This window comes from Uranotaenia lowii, chromosome 2, assembly GCF_029784155.1.
Source record: "Uranotaenia lowii strain MFRU-FL chromosome 2, ASM2978415v1, whole genome shotgun sequence".
NCBI lineage: Eukaryota > Metazoa > Arthropoda > Insecta > Diptera > Culicidae > Uranotaenia > Uranotaenia lowii.
Window position 1 is genome coordinate 300,608,642 of NC_073692.1, and position 12,649 is coordinate 300,621,290.

The window sequence follows — 12,649 nt, forward strand, 5'->3', positions numbered from 1 at the left end:
ACAAAATAAAGTGAACTATGTAGATCATCAGTTTACAAGCACAGAGCAACTTGTAATAAGACATTCAATTTATTTTATCAGAGAATTATCATCAATGAGTACTAAGAAGCGATTCTGAACGATGTTAATTCCGTTTTAAAGAACGTTTGAAATATTTAGATTAAAACCATTTTTTGACCTTCGAAAATCAGTATTTAAAAACATGAGAAAATCGAAGGGGGGGGGGGGATAATAATCAGCGTTACACGGAAAATAAAAAAAAAGGTAAAATTTACCTTTTTGCGAGGTGAATTTTTTCCACCCCTCTTTTGAGGTAAATTTTACCTTTTTTTCATTCACCTAGCAAAAAGGTAAATTTTACCTTTTTCGCATTCACCTAGCAAAATAGTAAATAATACCGTTTTCCCATTTACTGATTTAAAAGGTAAATGCTGATTGATTTGATTGTTTTCTTCAATAAGAATTAAAAAAACACTAAATTCTTCAAAAATGATATTTATTGGAGATAAATAGGGACTGGTAATTCGGCTTCGTGTTCTTCTGAGCCGCTATGGCCGCTGAATCCACCTGCGTTGCGTACATTCATGGCCTCCTCCGTTCGACTAATCCGGTCAGGTTCGGCTTTTCCGGCTGGAGGATGACGTGGAATACACCTCAAAGCTCTATGGGCCGATCTGAAACAAAATCAATAGTATTATGACGAGAACCAGCACAACTTAATGATATTTAAGAACACTTACCATTCTATTCCGATTTTCACATATTAGGCACAAAGCAAAACTTGTTCCTAGAATGACAAAACAGCTTAACCTCAATGAACGGGTTCGGCGAATAGTTACTTTTTTTTTAGAAGAACTGTACCGTTTTGTTTAGCTCAATCCAGGTCAATTACACCTCGCTACGAGGTAAGTTTTACCTTATTTGGATTTACCTTTTTCTCTAGGTGAATTATACTTTTTTATCGAGCTCAATTCAGGTGAACTTCACCTCGCTACGCGGTAAGATTTACCATTTTTGGATTCACCTTTTTTCTCGGTGAATTGTACCTTTTTTCCAACCTCGATTCAGGTAAATTTTACCTCACTGTGAGGTGAGTTTCACCTCGAAGAGGTAGAAGTTACCTTTTTGGCTTTCACGAGCGTTCACCTTTGCTATCTCGGTAAATTTTACCTTTTTATTATTTTCCGTGTACGTAATTTTCATAGGGGGGTACGTCGAAGCGTTACAATTGGTGACATACGGGGGGGAGGGGGTCAAAAAAGTGCATTTTTTGCGTTACGTAATTCTATGGATGCCGCCTTAGCTGCGATACACGGAAAAAAATTGCATGGGCTTTTCAAATACAGAGTCATGATAATTTTACTATATCCATCATTTAGTATTTTCAACCATGATTTAGTATTTTTTACCGAAAATCTGGGCGATAATACTACGACATAGTATTTTTACTATCCGAACTTTGACAGCTCATAGTAATTTTCTCGTGTCTTAATTACCATGCGCATGATATTTTGATATTACACAATTCGTGTTCTTGAAATTACTATGCCCATGGTAATGTTGAAACACCGTCATTTGTGTTGTCAAAAATACTATGCGCATTATAATTCATAGTAATTTCACTATGTGCTTCGTTCGAGTGTTTGTTTTTTGAGGGTCAGCCGTTCGCGATTTCGGAACGCGAACAAAAATTATCGGATTGTCGGTTTGTCGTATCGGGAAATGTATTCCCTCAGGTGAGTAAATTGTGTTTTTTTTTGTTACTTCTAATTAACTGCTTATGAAATATGCTAACAGAACAATTTTCCTATAATGTTGACGAAAGATTTCCCAGATTGTGTCGACGACCAGCTGGAAAGGGCCTCAACGAGCCTTTGAACCAACGCACCCGGAGCGGGACAGCAGATTAGTCTGATCGGAAATTTTTCAGGTTAGTGAGATTTCGTTCTATTTCATTCACCAGCGGATAGGCGAATTTACCATTTTTTTTTTCAATTCCATGTGTGATACTGTTTTTTCTTAATTTATTTAGTGTCGGCGAATGCGCTCGAGTTCCTCAACCTCCTTCGATTTCGGATATTGAACAACGTCGGAGGACATTGTGACGAAAGCTGCTAACCGGTGAGCTGGTCCACTGTTTGCGGAACGCAATTTCAGTACATCTGCTGGGCCGTTAAATGCTGGCTTTCAGGTGAGTGAAATTGTGTTTTTATTTTCTAATTTTTCTACTGCTTGTTGAACAAGCAAACTGAACAGTTTTTGTACCTTTTCGTATTTCCTATAATTAATTGTTTCCCGTTTATTTTTCATTTTCATTTCAGACGCTAAGTGTGATGCAACCCCTGTGCCCCATTCGTGGGTGGTGCTACCACCATGAATTGAAATATAAAGAAAAATAATTTAAAAAAATTAAAATTTTAATTTGTAACAAACGAATTTTATTTCGAGGTCTTTATACAATGTCGCATGGTAATTTTGTGATGTATATCATGATAGGGTACTCATTTTAATGTGTTATTACGATAATGAAAAATTGCAATTTTACTATGCTCGAAGTAAAAGAGCTCATTCTATCATTGACAATTTTACTATGAACGTAGTCAAAATTACTATGCGCAGCCAAAATTAACACAAAGTAAAATTACTATGTGCATGGTAATATCAAGAACAAAACATTATTGACTCAAAAATATGGTTGCGTGTTGTTCATTTAAACCACACACAAAACTTTCGGGGCTCCACTTAGCAAAATTTCATTGTTACTTCCCGTTAGCAAAAATATTTTTTTACTGTTGAGTTAGCAAAAAGCTAAATTTACTTGATTTTAGTAATAAAAAAAGTCATTTTACTTGATTTTAGTAAAACGAAGGTTTTTCAGCCGCTTTGTTCACAGACACCAGCCGCCGCGCCAGTAGGGAGAAAAATAAAAAGCTGTCGCGATTAAGTGCGGTTCCGGATGTTCGTTGCTGATGGTTCTTGTGGTGGCAAACTCCACGACGAAATGGTAGCTGAATCGACACCGGATGCTTACAGGGTAAGGTCTGATCTTAAAGTGTTCAGATTCTATAATTTCTCAATTTCTAATTTGTGTGTTTGTTTTTTTTTCTACCAGGATAAAACCGCAATATGAAGCGCGCCACAGGCCGGTAATGAAGAAGGACCACAACTGGAAATTCATGGCATGGCATTTCGCTCGCCAGTAGGTGCGTTCCCAGAATAGGAAAAGTGTGAAAAAAATATAAAAAATGTGAAAAATAAATTATAAGTGAATGAAATTTGTGTATTTTATTCAATATTCAAACATTCCCCTGATTCTCCAGAGAAAAAATAAAGAAACATGAAATTACGGATCCGGGCAATCTTTTTCTCCGGTTTTTGCTAGAAATTTGAGTAAAAACTGCGGCGGCTAACTTTTGTACTCGTTTGCTAAAATTTTAGTTAAAAAATATTGCTAAATTGATTGCTAAGTTTCTAGCTGGTCAAATTTGAGCAAAATTTTGCTAATTTCCGGCCTCGAAAATTTTGTGTGCACGGATCTAGTAATTTTACTATGCTTTTTTTTTGTGTGTAGACATTCATTACAAATTTTTTCAAACCCATAAACAAAAAAAACGAACAACGCCCAAGTTTCATGTTAGTTCCAAATTGGATCCATAAGCAACAATCACAGAATTATGTGAAAGATAGAAATTAGTAGATCAGATCTTCTGTAAAAACATCTCAACCTTAATAATAATAATAATATACCAAGGTTTTTTTAACGGTTTTTTTACAAGGTATTCGGGAATTAACACAGTTTTTTTTACACGGATTTTGCGAATTAACACAGTTTTTGACAGAAAATAGGCCCTTTGAATGGGAAACACTTAGAAATTTTTTAAGTTGGGAAAATCTTAGCTCTGAGACTTTGAACGTGATACCCGAGACCCAAGACCTCACACCTGAGACCTGAGACATGAGACCTAAACCTGAGACAATAGATATGAGACTTGAGACATGAGATATGAGAAATAAGACATGAGACCTGAGTCATGAGACAAGAGCCATGAAACATGATACCTGAGAGATGAGACTTTAGACCTGAAGCCTGAGAAAAGCTACTAGTGTTAGTACCGCGAGAAATTAGTTTAGCTCCGATTTCAACTTGCGACCGGTCAAGTGAAAGAGTTTTACTTGTAGGTGACGAAAAAAAGTGTCGCGAGTTCGCTAGTACAAGCTACTAGTGTTATTACCGGTAGAAAGAAGTTTTACTCCCGATTTGAACTTTCGACCAATCAAGTGAAGGGTTTGAAGGAAGTTTTCCACAACAAAAAAAAACCTAAAGCTTTTTCGGGCTTAACTGGGCTAAACTAATTTCTACCGGTACTAAAACTAGCAGCTTGTACTAGCGAACTCGCGACACTATTTTTCGTCACCTTGACCAACTAGTCCAACCCTTTCACTAGGGAGTCGAAAGTTGAAATAGGAGCAAAACTTAGTTCTCGCGGTACTAACACTAGTAACTTGTCTCAGGTCTCAGAAATCTCATGTTTCATGACTCTTGTCTCATGCCTTAAGTCTCATGTCTCAGGTGTCATGTCGAAAGTCTAAGGTCTCAAGACCCACGTCTCGGGTCTAGGTATCAGTTGTCCCAATTGTCAGGTCTCAAGTCTCAGGTACCATTTCGCAGGTCTTAAATCTCTATCTCTAGTCACAGGTTTCAGGTCTTAAGTGTCCTTCTAAAAGTCAGGAGCCCTACGCAAATCAACATGCTTCTCAAAATGGACAAACTCATCGACAAAACTCCCATTTCTATCGAATATCATCCGACTCTCAACCACTGCCAATGCGTCGTTTCCTGCGATAACATTGGCGGATTGACCGATGACCAAATGACCAACTTCAAGGGTACCTGGCAGATCAAGGCGTCGTTAAGGTGTACCGCTTTCTTAAGAAATCCGGTGAACAATCCATTCCTACTAACTCGATGGTTCTCACACTAAACGGCACCATTCCCCCAGCATACATTTATTTTGGCTTTTTGAGAGTCACCACCCGGCCATACTATCCTCGTCCGTTGTTGTGCTACCACTGTGGCACCTATGGGCACACCAAGAATCGGTGCAAAAATCCAGCTATTTGCATTGATTGCGGTGAAGCAGGTGCACACAAGGAATGTCCAAACCCAAAGCACTGTGTTAACTGCAAGGGCAATCACTCTGTTATGGATCGAAACTGCCCAGTTTTCCAGGAGGAGCAAGCAATCGTCCGACTGAGAGTCAACCTCGGAATTTCTCAAACAGAGGCCGCCAAGGAGTACCGGAACCGTCTTCTAAACCAGAGAGCGGCGATGCAGCGGGCTCAGGCGGAACAAATCGAAACCGGCAAAGACAAACGAATCCAAGAACTCGAAGCGCAAGTTCGTCAGCTCATGGAACAGCTGGCAATCCTCCAAGAAAACAACAACTCCACACTCGTAGGGGATTCTTCAACTACCCAAGATTCCGACGACTCTGCTTCCGACTGTGACCGCCGAATGACGACCTCTTGCACCCCGAGCAACACATCCACCCCCAAACGAAACCGCCAGAACAGCTCTATTGATAGCCCACCTGACCTCGCTACAACATCCAAAAAGACAAGGGATCCAAGAAACCAAGGTAGTATCACGGCCCATAAAAACACCTCCGGTAAGTGACCCTTATTCTGACAAATCGCATCTTACCCTTCGAACGCATTCTTAATTTCACACTGCAATGGCTAATTTCTCCCCTGACTCTGCATTCGTTACTCCCATAAATAATTCCAATAATCTCTCCACCGGTAAGACCCAAAAATCTCCTGCATACAAGAAGTGTCTCGATTTTGCTATCCAGTGGAACACTCGGGGCCTAACCAGCCGGCTCCCTGACATTCAGCTTATCTTGTCAAAGTTTTCCCCCCTAGTGTTGGCTATCCAAGATATCCTTATCAACTCCACTGTTCCACAAAACCTTATCAAAGGATACCACCTCCACACATCTGGCAACACCAATGCTCGGCAAGGTGCTGGCCTCGCAATTAAAAACAACATCCCTTACGACTTAATCAATCTAGACACCACATTGTACGCTGTAGGTGCCAAACTCCGTTCCCCGTTCGAAATTACTGTAGTCTCGCTTTATATCCCCCCTCAAATTCCTTTCTCCGAATTTACCGACAAAGTTGATGACTTATTCTCCCAATTGCAATCACCATTCATAGTCATGACGGATCCCAACGCCCACTCTACCCTCTGGGGCAGTAACCGTACATGTAGAAAAGGAGCCCATCTAGAAAATCTAGCTTCAATTTACAATTTAACCATCTTGAATAATTCAAAACCAACCCGCCTAGACCCCTCGACCGGCAATATGTCTGCCCTGGATCTTACCTTAGTATCTCGGGAACTTGGGCCAAAATTTTTTTGGGACGTATTCGAGGATTCTTTCGGCAGTGACCATTTCCCAATTACTATTAAATTTCGACACCCTACCCCGCTGGTAGCCGCTAGACCAAGATGGAAATATGAAAACGCAGATTGGCTCAGCTATCAACTAGAAGTTGATAATCTTTTATCTTTACAAAATCCAACTAACATCCCTTGCTTTTCCAAAATCCTTTACGAATCAGCCGAGAAACACATCCCTCGAACCACTGGCATACCAGGGAAAACTGCAGTCCCTTGGTGGACTCCCGAAGTGAGAGATGCCGTTAAACTCCGACGAAAAAAGCTTCGTGCTCTGAGAAAGCTTCCTAACGACGATCCACGAAAATTCACCGCTCTCGAAGAATTCAAAATTGCTCGGTCTAGCGCCAGACGTGCCGTACGGATAGCCAAAGGCACAAGCTGGCAAGAATTCACCGAAGGAATTAACCCTAATACTCCCTCTAATGTACTCTGGGCCAAAATTAAGGCATTGAATGGCGACTCACGCAGAAACCCTTACCTTCTCCTCTTAAATAATGAGTACATTAATGACCCCCAAGCTCTCGCCAACTCGTTTTGTGATCATTTTTCTTCAGTTTCCACCCAATCTACCCTACCTCTACCCGACTTTCCCCCCTCTCCCTGCCACAATGACTTAGACTACAACAGCAATTTTGCCTTTGAGGAACTAGAATTCGTTCTTCGAAAAGTTAAGGGGCTATCTGCGGGTCCCGACGACATTGGCTACCCCCTCTTAAAAAATCTCTCGCTTCTGGGCAAAAAAAGCTTTCTGGATATCCTAAATAGAATCTGGTCTGAAGGGGAACTCCCCGATAATTGGAAAATTGGACTAGTTATACCAATACCTAAGGCAAAACAAAACCCCCTCACTATCGACAACTATCGACCCATCACCCTCCTCGATTGTTCCGGAAAGATTTTAGAAAGAATGGTAAATCGACGCCTACACGCCATCCTTGAAAAGCGACAACTCCTTGATTCCCGTCAATTCGCCTTTCGGACCGGAAGATCAACCGATGATTATTTTGAAAAGCTGGAATCTATCTTGTCTTCGTCATTAGATCAGCGACACCACATTGAATTCCTCTCGTTGGATTTATCCAAGGCATTCGATAGAGTGGATAGGACGGCAATCGCAAATCAATTCATCAAATGGAACATTGGGGGTAGAATGTTCCAATACATAAAAAATTTCTTATCAGACAGATTCATCCATGTCCTTATAAACGGCACTCGATCAATAATCAAACCAGTCCCCGGGGGGGTGCCTCAGGGGTCAGTTATAGCACCCACCCTCTTTCTAACAGCTATTAACAGCATCTTTGATAACATCCCCAACAACACCTCAACACTAGTCTATGCCGACGATATCCTGCTCATTTCGACCTCTCCCTTCGCCAGAATGGCCCACAAAAGATTGCAGGGCGCTGTTAATTCGGTAGCCGATTGGGCTCCCACTGTTGGTTTCCAGTTTTCACCAACCAAATCTTCCCTTCTCCACTTTGGCCCCAACAGAAGAAAGCTTGATTTAATTTAATTTAATTTATTTTATTAGAGAGGCTTGCTTGGTAGATTCGCCTCTATTTGAAAACTTAATTGCTAGTTACATTATATTTTATCAAGTACTTCAATTTTCTTAAGAAATTCTATCAGCTTGGTTTCATTATTTGTATTCCTAGCTAGTACATTTTTTAAATCTGTCTCTAGACCTAACCTCCTGCGCTCAGATTCATTTTTGCTGCAATGCAATAAGATATGTTCCACATCCAGTGTGATGTTACAGTCTTCGCAAACCGGCCTGCTCGTACGTTCCATAAGAAAGCTGTGGGTTATCCTGGTATGTCCGATTCGCAATCGCGTGAGACATCTCTGTTCGGTACGATTTTTTCGATCACTCCAGGGGAAAGAGGTTTCCTTGATTTTTCGAAGATGTGATGTGTTCTGGTTGATCCATTCCTGTTCCCAGCGGAACCGCAGTTGAGTATGTACCCATCGTTGTGCATCCTGATAGGGAACAAAATCATCCATTGGGTAACTTGTATGCCCTTCGTTTGCCAAAGCATCTGCTCTGTGATTTCCCGTTATGCCGCAATGACTTGGGATCCAACATAACGATATTCGATTTCTGATGCAGCTATTTTCAGCCATTCTAATCCATGGGTGTCGATTGGTTCCACATTCGATCGCCGAGAGACAGCTCGCCGAATCACTAAAAATAACAGTAGGTCCTCCAATCCGTTCCGCAATCTCGATGGCATGGTTTATTGCGGCTGCTTCAGCGGAGAAGATGGAACAACTATCTGGCAGTTTCAGACTAATATCGATAACTTTACTGGTTACACCGAGTGCGACTGACCCATTGTTGACCGACCCATCGGTAAAAATATGATGATGACGTTTATATTTTTGATCGACATGATTCCTATAGATTACCCTGGTTCTGTTGTTGTTTTCACCAGCTCGCACAAGTTTTTTAATGCTCCAGTCAATAACAGGTTTCGGTGAATCCCATCGACGTTCAACAATTCCGATAGCAGATTGGATCTTCGGCAGGCTGTTTCCTGTTTCGGTTTCGAACCACGAATTTGCTCTGGAAAAGATTGTGGTTGGTTCTGTCGTTTTTTGTTGATTCCGCATAGCGCAACGTGCCAGCAGTTCCGTGGCAACAAACTGGAAAGGCAAGGTCCCCGCTTCAGCCATCAGTGAAGGAATTGGACTTGACGGAAAAGCGCCCGATGCGAACCGGATGATGCCGTTATAGCTTGGGGTCAATCTGCTGTATGTCTGCCATCCGCCGCGACTCACTATCTCTATGCCATATGTTATTTTCGGAAGAATCAGGGCCTTGCCGATGTTTGTTATTGTTTTCCGGCAACCAATTTTACTTCGCCCACTGATGCACCGCAGCAAGCAAAGTCGTTTGGCACTATCTTTCTTCGTGATGTTGATGTGTTTCTTAAAATTAAACCTCCTGTCGATCCAGATTCCCAGAATTTTCATACAATTTACCTTGTTTATTGTGTTTTCACCTATTTTTAGAGGAGGAGGAGCTTTCCCACGGTGTTTTCTTGAGCAGCAGTGCATCAGTTGAGATTTCTCGGCTGACATTACAAATCCGATGTCGTGGGCCCATTGATTTATTGTCGAGATTGCCGTCTGAAGCCGTTTTCGCACCGATGTTGCAAATGGTCCTGTGGAGATGACAAGAATATCGTCGGCATAGAGGAGAACATCAATTCCATCCGGCAATGTTTCGAAGATTGACTGCATGGCAACCAAGAAGAGTGTCACTGATAACACGGACCCTTGTGGTACTCCGTTTTCTAAGCAGCGTCTTGTTGATTTCGTCCCTCCTATGACCACTCGGAAATGTCGATCGGAGAGGAAATCTTTGAGAAAAGAAAACAATCTTCCACGGATTCCCCATCGATTTAGTTGCGTTAATATGTTATGTCTCCATGTACGGTCGTATGCCTTGGCCAAGTCGAGTGCTGCGAATTCCACATGTAGACCTCGTTCATTCGATGCTTGAATTTTCTCGTCAAGACTGCAAAAATAGGTGCTCGTTCCCATCCCTTTGCGGAATGCGTGCTGTCGTTCGTCAAGGAGCTGCATTTCTTCGAGTGTTGCCATCAAGCGACGATTAACCATTCGCTCAAGTATTTTTGAGAGACAGCTCAGTAAGGTGATAGGTCGGTATTCATTCGCTGTTCGTTTCATCATGCCGGGTTTTGGTATTGGTATTATGTAACCCTCTTTCCAGTTCTCGGGATAATATTCCTGATGCCAGCATTCGTTGAAACTCGCCAACAGTAGTTTTTTTGCGAAATATGGTAGGTTGCGTATCATGGGATACCCAATTTCGTCTGGTCCTGCCGATGTGCCTTTGCAAGAGTCTATTGCATACAGCAACTCATCAATGGTGAAATCCTTATCGTAACATTCTTCTTCGCAGGAGTTTGGCGGAAAATTGCAAGATTCGTGGCGATTTTTTATTGCAATGAATTCATCATCATAGTTTGCGTTCGACGATACTTTTTCATATTGATCTGCCAGGATTTCTACCACCTCGCTGGGGTTGTCTGTGAAACTGTTGCCATTCATCAAACTATAGCCCGTTCTTCGGCGCTTACCGCTGAGTGAGGATACTCGTCCCCATATCTCTTGCGTAGTGGACGTTGGATTTATTCCAGAGAGGAATTCGTCCCACGATTGTTGCTTGGCGTTGGTTATAATTTCTTTTGCAGTTCTGTTGGCACTTTTGTAACTTTCCCATAGTTGTTGTTTGATTTCGGTTCCATTTGCAGCTCTTTGGAATTTCCGGAGTGCTTTCCTTCGACTTTTCACTGCACTTTTTACATCATTATTCCACCACGAGACGGATCTTCGTCCAGGAATACCTTTCGTCCTGGGTATGCTTTCTGCAGCAGCAGAAACGATGGCGTCGGTGAGCTCCACTATGGTGTAGTTATCTGTAGGGTTGAGCTTGCTGTTGATACGTTGTTCATAGAGGTTCCAATCTGCTTCCTTGTACATCCAACGGGGCCTAAGTGTTATGTTGGTCGGTGGGGCGTGGCTTCGCAGAACTATTGGCATATGGTCACTGCTTCTGGGATCTGGATCTAGGGACCAGCTAATTCGTGCGACGGCATTCCAGGACACAAAGGTCAAGTCAAGCGTTGACAACGATCCATTCCTCGGGTCAATTCTAGTAGCTTGTTCGTCGTTGATCAACATCATATTGTGTTCCTGCATAATCTCCATTATAATTTTACCTCTGCGGTCATCTGACTCACCACCCCACTGCGTATGGTGGGCGTTAAAATCACCCATCAGCACCAAAGGTTTGGGAAGCTGTTCGAGAACTTCGTCTAACTCGTTTGTCAGGTCGTCATTAGGGAAATCTGGAGGAATATAGATAGAGGCCATTGTCATATTTACGTTTCCTTTAACTTCAACCGCACTGATTTGCAAGGATGTATTAATTTGAACTCTCGTTTGGGGGTAGTTTTTCAAAACTGCTACACAAACGCCGCCACTCAGAGGGGTTGGACCAGCTTGATTATGCCATACATAGTTTCCTCCAAGGGTTTTGTCATTCGTCTTATTTGTTTTTAATTCCTGGAATGCCAGTACTATTGGGGGATGTTGTTCTTCAGATATGAGAAGTTGGATTTCGCTTAACCTGCTTCTTATGCCTCTCACATTCCACTGTATTGCCAGTCGTTGACTTAGATTATTGCTCGTTAACTGCGGTGATGTCTGGTTTGTATTGGCCATAGTAAAGGTGTTAACTTGATGAAACGTCGAGAGGAATGTTTTTTGTGTTTTCGGATGTTTGGTTTCGTTGTTTTTTGGACAGTTTTTTAAATTTTCGTTCCTTTTGTCTGGATTCCTTGGTGATGTAATAGGTTGGTGTGGTTTGGTCTTCTGAAGATCCCTTTTCCATTTTACGTTTCGGAGTCATTATTTTTTGGTTAGATGTGTCCGAATCGGTTTCATCTTCGCTGGAGGCTGCTGCTTCCGAGGTCACGTCTTCTTCCATAGGTTGATGGTTTTGCTTTCTGTCCATGTTGAGTGTTTTGTTAAGCATTTCGATTTCCTTTTGCAACTGTTCGATTTGTTTTTCCAGCTGTGCGATTTTTAGGTCCTTTTTTTCGATAGCTACGGATTCTTTCGAAACCTCAAGGCGTTGTTGGATTTTACTAATGCCAGCAAAGGATGTGGCTCCCGTTCTAGCACTATATTCACGTTTGGCTTCAAAGTACGGTATTTTACGGTCGGTTTTGATCTTGCAGATTTCGGATTCTTCCTGGAATATAGGGCAGTTCCGGTCTGTTGTTTTGTGTAATCCTTGGCAGTTGATGCATTTTGGACGGTTTCCACACTCATTCTTTGCGCAATCGTTTCCTCCACAATTCAGACAGATTTCTTTGGATTTGCATTGTACTTTTTTATGTCCATAAACGCCGCAACCAAAACATTGCAGTGGTTTCGGGTAGTACGGACGTGTGGCTACCCGGAAAGCACCAAAATAAACGTGGGGTGGTGGTCTGCTGGTTTTGAAAGTGAGAACCATGGTATTTGTTGGTATAGGTTTGTTTTCAACTTTTTTGGTAAAACGGTAAATACGGATAACGTTTTCGCTGGCCAGTTCAGATAGGAGTTCCGGTGTCGACATTTCGGCTACGCCTGGGCATG

At 41.9% G+C, this 12,649-nt stretch overlaps 1 long non-coding RNA gene across 1 annotated transcript; it reads left to right on the forward strand.

Annotated features, from left to right (window-relative positions):
• The first annotated feature begins 1,402 nt into the window (after positions 1–1,402).
• On the forward strand, positions 1,403–2,447 carry LOC129750135 (uncharacterized). The gene is made up of 4 exons (XR_008738302.1): positions 1,403–1,736; positions 1,826–1,930; positions 2,033–2,191; positions 2,322–2,447. It is a non-coding gene; the product is annotated as an uncharacterized LOC129750135 (long non-coding RNA).
• The last annotated feature ends 10,202 nt before the right edge of the window (positions 2,448–12,649 follow it).